General features: G+C 44.4%; 1 long non-coding RNA gene across 1 annotated transcript; it reads right to left on the reverse strand.

The window, feature by feature from the left end:
• Positions 1–6,547: 6,547 nt before the first annotated feature.
• On the reverse strand, positions 6,548–8,654 carry LOC133480908 (uncharacterized). The gene is made up of 2 exons (XR_009789388.1): positions 8,218–8,654; positions 6,548–7,220 (listed from the first exon to the last, which is right to left on the reverse strand). It is a non-coding gene; the product is annotated as an uncharacterized LOC133480908 (long non-coding RNA).
• Positions 8,655–9,621: the final 967 nt, after the last annotated feature.

Below are 9,621 nucleotides of genomic sequence, written 5' to 3' on the forward strand. Positions count from 1 at the left end.
TGCTTTAAGGGAAAACGACCTTGAAATATAATCACATGAATCTGACACTCATCATGGGTCGCATGGGATACATGGTTTATACATGCACCAGCAAAGAAAGTGAAACATAGACTGAATTCAGTTATTTTGCAATTTCTACTGAAAACCAACATGATCTTGAACTCCCAAATTTAGTTTATCTCAATGAGAGCCTCATACAGCAACAGGATGATGACCTACTTTCATCATTCTTTTTTTCCCTCGTCACATTTCTCCAATAAATTACATATTTCCACAGATGCTATAAGTCAACAGTTTTCATATTTCCACTCTCTCTCTTGACTGCGTTGAAAAGCCGAGTAGAAGTCAAAGTGATATTCGAAATGAAAATATCTGACTATCATTTGTAAAGTCTCAGAGCTCAAAGGTGTCCTGACTTTAGAGGAACATGTAAGAAAATGGGCTGAGGGCAAGTTCTTTGTTTTGGAGGAGGCTTCCTGTACCAACTGCTGACGCAAATTCTGCAGTCACATCCTGAAACTGTGAACAAAGTAGATATAGAAAGTATTCAGACCCCCTGAATTTGTTTCACTCTTTGTTATATTGCAGCCATTTGCTAAAATCATTTAAGTTTGTTTTTTTCCCTCATTAATGTACACACAGCACCGCATATTGACAGAAAAAAAATGGAATTGTTGAAATTTTTGCAGCTTTCACACTGTTGCCAACCATCCAAAGATAATACACTTTCTCTCTAAGTTAAGTGCTGCAGACTTCTAGTACTAGTGCATAAGGGAAATATTGTATTCTTGTTGAGGCAGCACGGTGCAGTATTGGTTAGCAGGTCTGCCTCACAGTTCTGAGGTTCTGGGTTTTAATATCAGCTTCAGCTTCCCTGTTTGGAGTTTTCATGTTCTACCAGTGCTGATATGGAGTCTCCCTAGGTACTGCACTTCCTCCCACATTCCAAAATCAAGTTCGGTTCATTGAAGACTAAATTGTTCAAAGGTGTGAATGTGGATCGTTGTTTGTCTAGCTATGCCCTGCAATTGGCTGGCGACCAGTCCAGGGTCTACCCTGCCTCTCGTCTAAGTCGGCTGGGATAGGAGCTCGGTCCCTGCAACCCTGAGCAGGATAAGCGGTAAAGAAAATGGATGGATGGACAGCTGGAAGGGGTGTCCCAAAAGTCACTATACTGTGCATTTCCTTTGCTCTGCTTCGTTCCAGCTATCATTAGACAGACGTGAGGCCATCAGCATTTGACTGCTTAAGCTTTGCAGTTTTTGTAAGCATATCATTCACTTAACAATGGAGCAGCGTTGCAATATTGCCGTCTGATAAGATGTTTTTCTGTCCCCCCGGACTGCAGTTCAGCAACAGTTTGAGAAGTGTCATCAAAAGTGTCGGTGGTCGTGTTACCGGATGCGTTGCGCAAGAGAAAAAAAAGGTCCAGTCAGCCCAATGCTAGACATAGCAAACAAAACCACCAGGTTAGGAGAGTCTTGTTCATGCAAAAGAATTTCTGCTTGGTTTGAGTTTCCCCAAAATCAACACTTGTGTCGGTTTACTCGGTCTGGGAGGTGAACAATAGGTCGTCGCTGAGCAACAGTTTTTGTAACGGTGGATGAGTAATTCCTACATTTCCACAGGAGCATCATAATCTTGTGCTTGAAGCCTTTGAACACCCTGAAGTAAACATGTAAACACGGGTAAAGCTTTATCACATCCGCTCAATTGATGTTTTGTTGATGCTGAGTTCCAGTGCAGCCCTCCAGATAGACTTTCCTTGGTTTTGCGTGAACGCCTGCTCTAGCAGTTCAGCATTTTCATCAGTGGTGGTAGTAGCAGTCCTTCCTCTGTGTGGTTTGTCAAATCCTGTTTTGGGAAACTTGCCGTGGATAGCATAAATTGTACTATGTGTTGGGAGCAGTGTGATGATGATAAAACTTCTCAAACTGGCGCTCAACTGCAGTGAGGGACAGAAAAACATCTTGCCAGGCGGCAACTTGCAATGCTGCTCCAATGTCAATTGGCGAGCTTTGAGCTAAGGACTGATATGCTTACAAAAACCGCAAATCCAAATCTCTCAAATACTGATGGCCTCACATCTTTACAAAGGATAGCCGAAACAAAATGTAGAAATTGAAAGTCTCTAGTGACTTCAGATACCTGTGTATTATTGTTTTAATGTGTACAGTTCAGGTTCAAACATTTTGCACCTACTGTAAATACAGTTGAGAAAAATGTATGTCTCTCTGCTGATCACATCACATTAATACATCAGCTGATTTCTCACAAAAATAGTAGTGGGGTGCAGTGCACGGAGCGCCCGTCTTAACAACTGCGCTCTTTCCTCTCACCACTCTTTCACTAGATGACATTAATATGAGTCATACTGTAGTTCACGTAGACGAGTGTTGTTGCTGCGTGTCCAGCAGAGATTCAGCTGATTCATGGATACAAAGAGCCAACACATCATGACCAAGTTCAGAAAACAAGCACACCCTCTTCCCATTTTTGCTATAGAGGCAAAATGTTTGATACGGCTATTTTATTGGTCAATAATTACACAATACTCACAAAAAGTTACGGAAATGCGGCTTTGGGGTGAAAATTTCAGGATGAACCTAAAATGCTTTTCTCGGGCAGCTTAATTTGACCTCCTCTAAAGCTTTGAAAGCACATGTTCAACTGTGCAGTTGTTTCGGTATTTTTTCCACAACTTGCTGTTCTCAACAACTTACCTGAATTGCAAAATTCACAACAGGTGATTACTCACTCCCATGTTATAGCTTCATATTGTTGTTGTTTTTTAGCTCATGTTTTATTGTGCAGAATAGAGGAACTAGTGAATTAGTGGCACTTAGTATACTACTTGTGAATGTGTTTCTATTGTCTGTTATTGTATTCTGGGATGTAAGGTCATTATTGTTTACCCATAACATTTAAAGCAGATGCATTACATCTAGGCGGCACGGTGAGGGACTGGTTAGAGCGTCAGCCTCACAGTTCTGAGGACCGGGGTTCTCCCCGTGCCTGCGTGGGTTTTCTCCGAGCACTCCGGTTTCCTCCCACATCGTGAAAACATGCGTGGTAGGTTGATTGAAGACTCTAAATTGCCCGTAGGTGTGAATGTGAGTGCGAATGGTTGTTTGTTTATATGTGCCCTGCGATTGGCTGGCAACCAGCTCAGAGTATACCCCGCCTCCTGTCCGAAGATAGCTGGGATAGGCTCCAGTGCTCCCGCGACCCTTGTGAGGAGAAGCAGCTCAGATAATGGATGGATGTATTAAATCTATAACAGCCAGCAATAAAATACTGTCGTGTGAGTAATCTGTTCATTCTTTGTGCATGAATCATGTTTCTCCTTTATGCGTCTGACCCTGATACTGATCATGATCATGATGATGATGATGATGATATGAGTAGTAGTATGCCTATTGTCCCTTATTGTCAGACGTGAGGGATTATCATTTTAGCATAGAAGTTTCATCTTGAACAACCAAAACAAAAAAGACAGTTCAGTGGTTAGTACTTTTGTTTAGTTCACAGTTGAGAGGTCTCGCCTGCCATCTGCCAGTGGATTTACAGCGTCCTGATGGGGAGGACAGAGCAGGTGAGGCTGGGAGAGACCACCTCATCCACACGCAGCATCAGCACTTGGGTGCCCCAAGGTTGTGTCCTCTCTCCGCTGCTCTTCTCTCTCTACACGAACGACTGCACCTCTGCACACCGCCCGGCTGTCAAAACTCCTGAAGTTTGCAGACGATACCACTGTCATCGGCCTCATCAAGGACGGTGACGAGTCTGCATATCGACAGGAAGTGGAGCGGCTGGAGCAGTGGTGCGGCCGACACAACCTGGAGCTGAACACGCTCAAGACTGTCGAGATGATTGTGGACTTCAGGAGGCATCCTTCGCCACAGCTGCCCCTCACGCTGTCCAGCTGCATTGTGTCAACCGTCGAGACCTTCAAGTTCCTGGGAATTACAGTCTCTCAGGATCTGAAGTGGGAGATCAACATCAACTCCATCCTCAAAAAGGCCCAGCAGAGGATGTACTTCCTGTGGCTTCTGAGAAAGCACGGCCTGCCACGGGAGCTGCTGAGGCAGTTCTACACAGCGCTCATCGAATCAGTCCTGTGTTCTTCCATCACAGTCTGGTTTGGTGCTGCTATAAAAAAGGACAAACTCCGACTGCAACGGACAATCAAAACTGCTGAAAGGATTGTCGGTACCCCCCTACCCACCCTTGAGGACTTGCACGCTGCCAGAACTAAGACAAGAGCGTGCAAAATCCTCTCGGACCCTGCGCACCCCGGTCACCAGCTCTTCCAGCTCCTTCCCTCAGGTAGGCGCTACCGATCAATGCAAACTAGAACTAGCAGACATTCCAACAACTTCTTCCCTCTTGCAATCAACTTCTTAAACACCTAACCTACAATTCCATTGCAACATGCTACCAATTTCTTTTGTCTGAGTTTGTTGACACATTTCTGTCAGGCCAATTATATATTACTTGTGCACTCACTATCGTAGTCTCGCCACACTGCACTATTTGCATATCTGTTGTTGACCAATAGTGGCCACTCATGCCAGAGTAGCATCTGCTCCATTTGCACACTGACTGAGGAGTATCTGCAACATTTGCACAATCAACATTGTCCCAGATTATCGCACTACTCGTCACTTTAAACAGCATACACTCCTTGAAGTCTCGGCGCCCTTTGCACAGTGGTCATTGCACTGGACTATTGCAATATTAGTCATTCTAAGTGCTAGAGGACTCTGCATTTTTTTGCACAATTGTCGAAAAAAAAAAATAATTGTACCGGCATTACCAGATAACTTGCAACCCTTTATTGCTCAGTAACTGTTTTTCTCAATGTCTTTATGTCTCAAAAGTCTACTCTGTCAATTGACTGTCTGTTGTCGTACTAGAGCGGCTCCAACTACCGGAGACAAATTCCTCGTGTGTTTTTTGGACATACTTGGCAAATAAAGATGATTTTGATTCTGATTCTTAATCAGTAGGGTTTAATGTGTCGGTCTTTACTGCTATAACAGCTTTAATTCTGAAAAGGCTTTCCACGAGGTTCAGGAGTGTGTGTAGGGAATTTTTGACTACTCTTCCAGAAGCACATTTGTGAGGTCACACACTGATGTTGGACAGGAAGGCCTGGCTCTCAGTCTCCACGATAATTCATCCAAAAGGTGTTTTATCAGGTTGGTGTCAGGACTCTGTGCAGGCCAGTCATGTTTATCCACACCAAATTCTCTCAGCCATGTCTTTATGGACCTTGCTTTGTGCATTGGTGCATAGTCATGTTGGAACCGGAAGGGGCCATCTCCAATCTGTTCCCACAAAGTTGGGAGCAATCAATTGTCCAAAGGCTCTTGGTATGCTGAATTCTTCAGAGTTCCTTTCACTGGAACCAAGAAACCAATATTTTGGACAATTCCATGCTCCCAACTTTTTTGTAACAGTTCTTCCATTTCTCCCACTAGAGCACAAAGCAAGGTCCATAAAGACATAGAGGAGAGAGTCTGCTGTAGATGAACTTGACTGGCGTTAACAGAGTCCTGACATCAACAGGATAGAACACCTTTGAGATTAATCCAAGTGGCGCCTGAGAGCCAGGCCTTCTCGTTCAACATCAGTGTGTGACCTCACAAATGCACTTCTGGAAGAGTGGTCAAAAATTCCCTACACACATTCCTAAACCTTGTGGACAGCCTTTTCAGAAGAATTAAAGCTGTTATAGCTGTAAAGGATGGACCAACGTCATATTAAACCCTATTGATTAAGAAGCGGATGTCACTTCAGTCGAGGCAGGTGAACGGATACTTTTGGCAACACCTTGAAAACATCTCTGTAATAAGTATGAAGTTTTACTTTGAGCTCTGTTTTAAAATGTTAGCATTTTTTTTACAGCAATACAAAATACCCTAAATGTCTTTTTTTTATTTCTTGCATCCATCCATCCATTTTCTGAACCGCTTATCGTCACTAGAGTCGCTGGCGTGCTGGTGCCTAGTCCAGCTGACTCTGGGTGAGAGGCGGGGTACACCCTGAACATGTCGCCAGCCAATCGCAGTGTCATTCTCTGACTCTGAAATTTGATGACATTTCCCAAGGTGACCCAAAGCACACACAAATGTCATTCTCGTGTACAGGTGTAACAAAGTTTGTGTATACTGAGGCTGTTTTAGCTCAAACTTGACCTATGTCTACTAAAATGGATTGTAGATTTACCAGTTTAAGTTAAATCAAGGAAATTGGTTGTAATGGTGGGAATTTTGAAACTGTTGAATTGTACATGCCATAAAATGTGACTATTTTTATAGGACAGATTGAAACGGAACTGTCTGAGTTCTCATCACATTTGCACACGTCCTGCGAAGGTTTGTACCTGTTGGCCTTTAAAAGGGTCATGGGCTAATCTTCACACCGTGAAAGAGTGAAACAGCATAAAAATACTCATACATACTAAACATACGGAACAGACGTCATACAGCGGTCAGAGACGGCCTTGACACACCTGCAAAAACGAGTACCTGCAATAGAGCAAATTCAAATGCATTTTCATTTTATTATTATGAAGATATTCTTGACCTGCGCCAAAACTGACCTGGAACATACTGGTTGCGTAGAAAGGGAATAGTATGTAGAGTAAGCATTAAAACGTGTCAAATGTCAGTTCCTGTCTATGGTGAATCAGGCAAACAAATGACCGATGAGACACTCGTATTTTGGTTCTGGCAGCTGCAGGGCGGACAGGACGTGATGTTCTGTGCCAGTGATGCGATTCGCAGTGCTGCCATGCGTAGGCCGTAGATAGACTGTGCGTGCTTCCATCTGATGGTCATCATGACACCCTGCCGGGTGCTAAGTGGAACAGTTTGGAGTTATGCAGAGCTGTTTTTGGTTTACAGGGCTGAGAATGTGCGCTAAAGTCACAGAGTGGGCAAACATTTTGCAATGAACTCCTCTCAGTGGACTTTCCATCTGAACACGTTTGTGCTAAAGAGGTCTCCTGGCATCTGTCGATACTTTAGATGTTTGGATGAGTGTTTACGCACGCCTGCTGCTCCTGCACATGACTTTCACAGTCCTGCCCGTCAGGACGGATGATCCATTTTTCAACAGTAACTAGATCCTGTGCTGCGCGTCCAAGATGGATTCTTCTCAGTCACACCTTCTTCCAACAAAAGCTCCTTGCCTATTTTACACGATATGACCTTGAGGAGGAAGAGAAAAATAGAGCATAGACAACTCTTAAAGTGAAAGGTCTGTTTATTGTGACCGTGTCAACGTAAACAGATGTGTGTGCATTCTATACATAGTACAGTACATGCATACTGTACACCCCTGACTGCTACAGTTAACCTCCTCATAGCAACTTCCTGACTCAGCATGGAAGTTGGACATCCTGATTTATGGCTACTGCGCACATGTGTGACTCACAATGGAGCAGCAGCCCCAAAGTCAACTGTGCAAAAACAACTACATACAGTTGAAAAGGAGAGAAAAACACTCATCACATCAATGTGCTTTGAAGGCAATCAAATAAAAGCGATGGATGGATGCTAATGAAATGATGAGACACGACAGTGTGGTTAGTGGCCACTATCGCTCATGGACTGTAAACAAGCCTTAAGTAGAAAGTGGCGCTATTGGATTTCTAGCTGACACCAGAGCTGCGTATTTGTGCACACGAGCTGGGCCACGAGAGCCCACAAATAACGCCCATGAAAAGCTTCTAGATTGAATGTGTTTGCACCGAGTAGTTGAACACATGAGAAGAGTGTCATATCTGCGCCAGAGGGCCGCAGGGGCCAAAAAGTGAAATTTGTGTAGATCGTAAAGTATGCGCAATGTAGACGCTTGGAATTCTCCAAGCTGAAAACGCCACACAGTTTTGATACTTGCTCTGCAATTTGCAATGATGTGTGGACAACGGAGCACACAAATCTTGCAGCGTTGAGCTGTTGTGTTCTCGTCTAATGTTCCTGCTTGCAGCCTGGGGGCGGAAACATTGTTCAGGCTTTGAATGTTTACATCTGCAGCCTCCTCAGGGTTAACAAACCCTGCAGATTGTTTGAAATGTCAACAATTACAGCTGTAGAATCCATACCCACTTTGTTAGTCAAACCTCCGTTTACTTTCAAATTGCCTACAAGGAGCCCATTTTTCAGTGAAGTTTGTTGCACAAGAAAGTAAAGCAGTCTTCATTACTTATGTTCCCGTCGGCTGTCGAGACAATGCGATGAAGACAGGAAACTGGAGACAAGGAAGAAGGAGGAGCGTTGGGGTGGTGGTGAGTGCTCGCAGAACCGGTCTGATCCAGCGTGGGCCGCGTGCCCCTCCTCGCTTCCCTCATCCTGCCCTCTTCTCTCTCTCTTCCCTGACTCAGTTGCCGCCGCCTCCTCTAGCGCTGCGTCATGCGCTGATGGTCACCAGGCACAATTTGGATACACATTCCCTACATGTGGAAGAGGATCCACAGCACATTTAAGGGCCCACTCCCTGCACAACCGCATACCCCCCCCCCACCAGACCCCCGCTCATGTCGGGACGGTTAAGGTCTAATAGCGACATGTAGGTGTTCCCTTGCAGTTACGTACTGAATCACAAGGTGACCTCCACGTCTCATATTAAATGTATTGATGATCTTGCACACATGCCCCACATTCTTCTGCCTGGACACTGTGCTACTTTCTGTGAGCCTATTTGAGTTGCCCTTGTCTATTTTTACTGTATGTGCCTACTAGAAATTTGCAGAAGAGGGACGAGGGAAAACATGCAAACTGCACACAGGAAGGCCGGAGTCAAGATTCGAACCCTGAGCCTCTGGACATGTGGGGCAAAAACCGCTATGTCACCTGCAAATTGTCAAAAGTGGCTCAATTATGACTGATTTTAAAAATAATAATAATAATAATCTACATTGAAATCTTAAAGCAGCAGTTCCGACCCTTTTGTAAACATGAAAATCTGTCCAATGATCTTTAGCATGCAGCAAAGTTTGCCCAAGCACCACGTACAGTATGACTCAGTGCAGCACAAACGCTTCCTATTAATTGACAGTATTAATGAGAGCATGAATGGTTTTCTGTCTGTGGACTGGCTGACAGCCCCCAGTCTGATGAGATAGACTCCAGCTCCCTATGACCCTGAACTGAATTAAACAGCATACTGTAGAATACGTAATGGTTGGACTGATGGGTGGTCTCGTGTCAAGAGGACAAAAAGGGTTATTGTTCCGGTGGAGGTGGCTGCGACACATCATGGTCGGTGCGAGCAGGAGGTTGGCGAGGTCACGCTGGCTGCTGATCCAGACATCATGAGAACTGATGCTATTAGTGGACGCAGCCAGCTGCCAGACCCTCAACTTATTTTCATACTAACCCTTTTTATACTTTCAACCAAGATCACACACACACACACACACAAACAATTAATACATTTGACATGTCCAGTCAGCATGGCCGTAAAGAGGGTTGAGAGGCTCATTCTGACAGCAGGTTGGGTCGTACGTCTTTCGGTCGGAAACACGTGCGAGTGCAACGGACAGAAGACACAAACAAAAGATAATCGAATGAATAGATTCAAAAAGTCAAATGTATCAACTTAGTAGAA

This window comes from Phyllopteryx taeniolatus, chromosome 7, assembly GCF_024500385.1.
Source record: "Phyllopteryx taeniolatus isolate TA_2022b chromosome 7, UOR_Ptae_1.2, whole genome shotgun sequence".
NCBI classification, from domain to species: domain Eukaryota; kingdom Metazoa; phylum Chordata; class Actinopteri; order Syngnathiformes; family Syngnathidae; genus Phyllopteryx; species Phyllopteryx taeniolatus.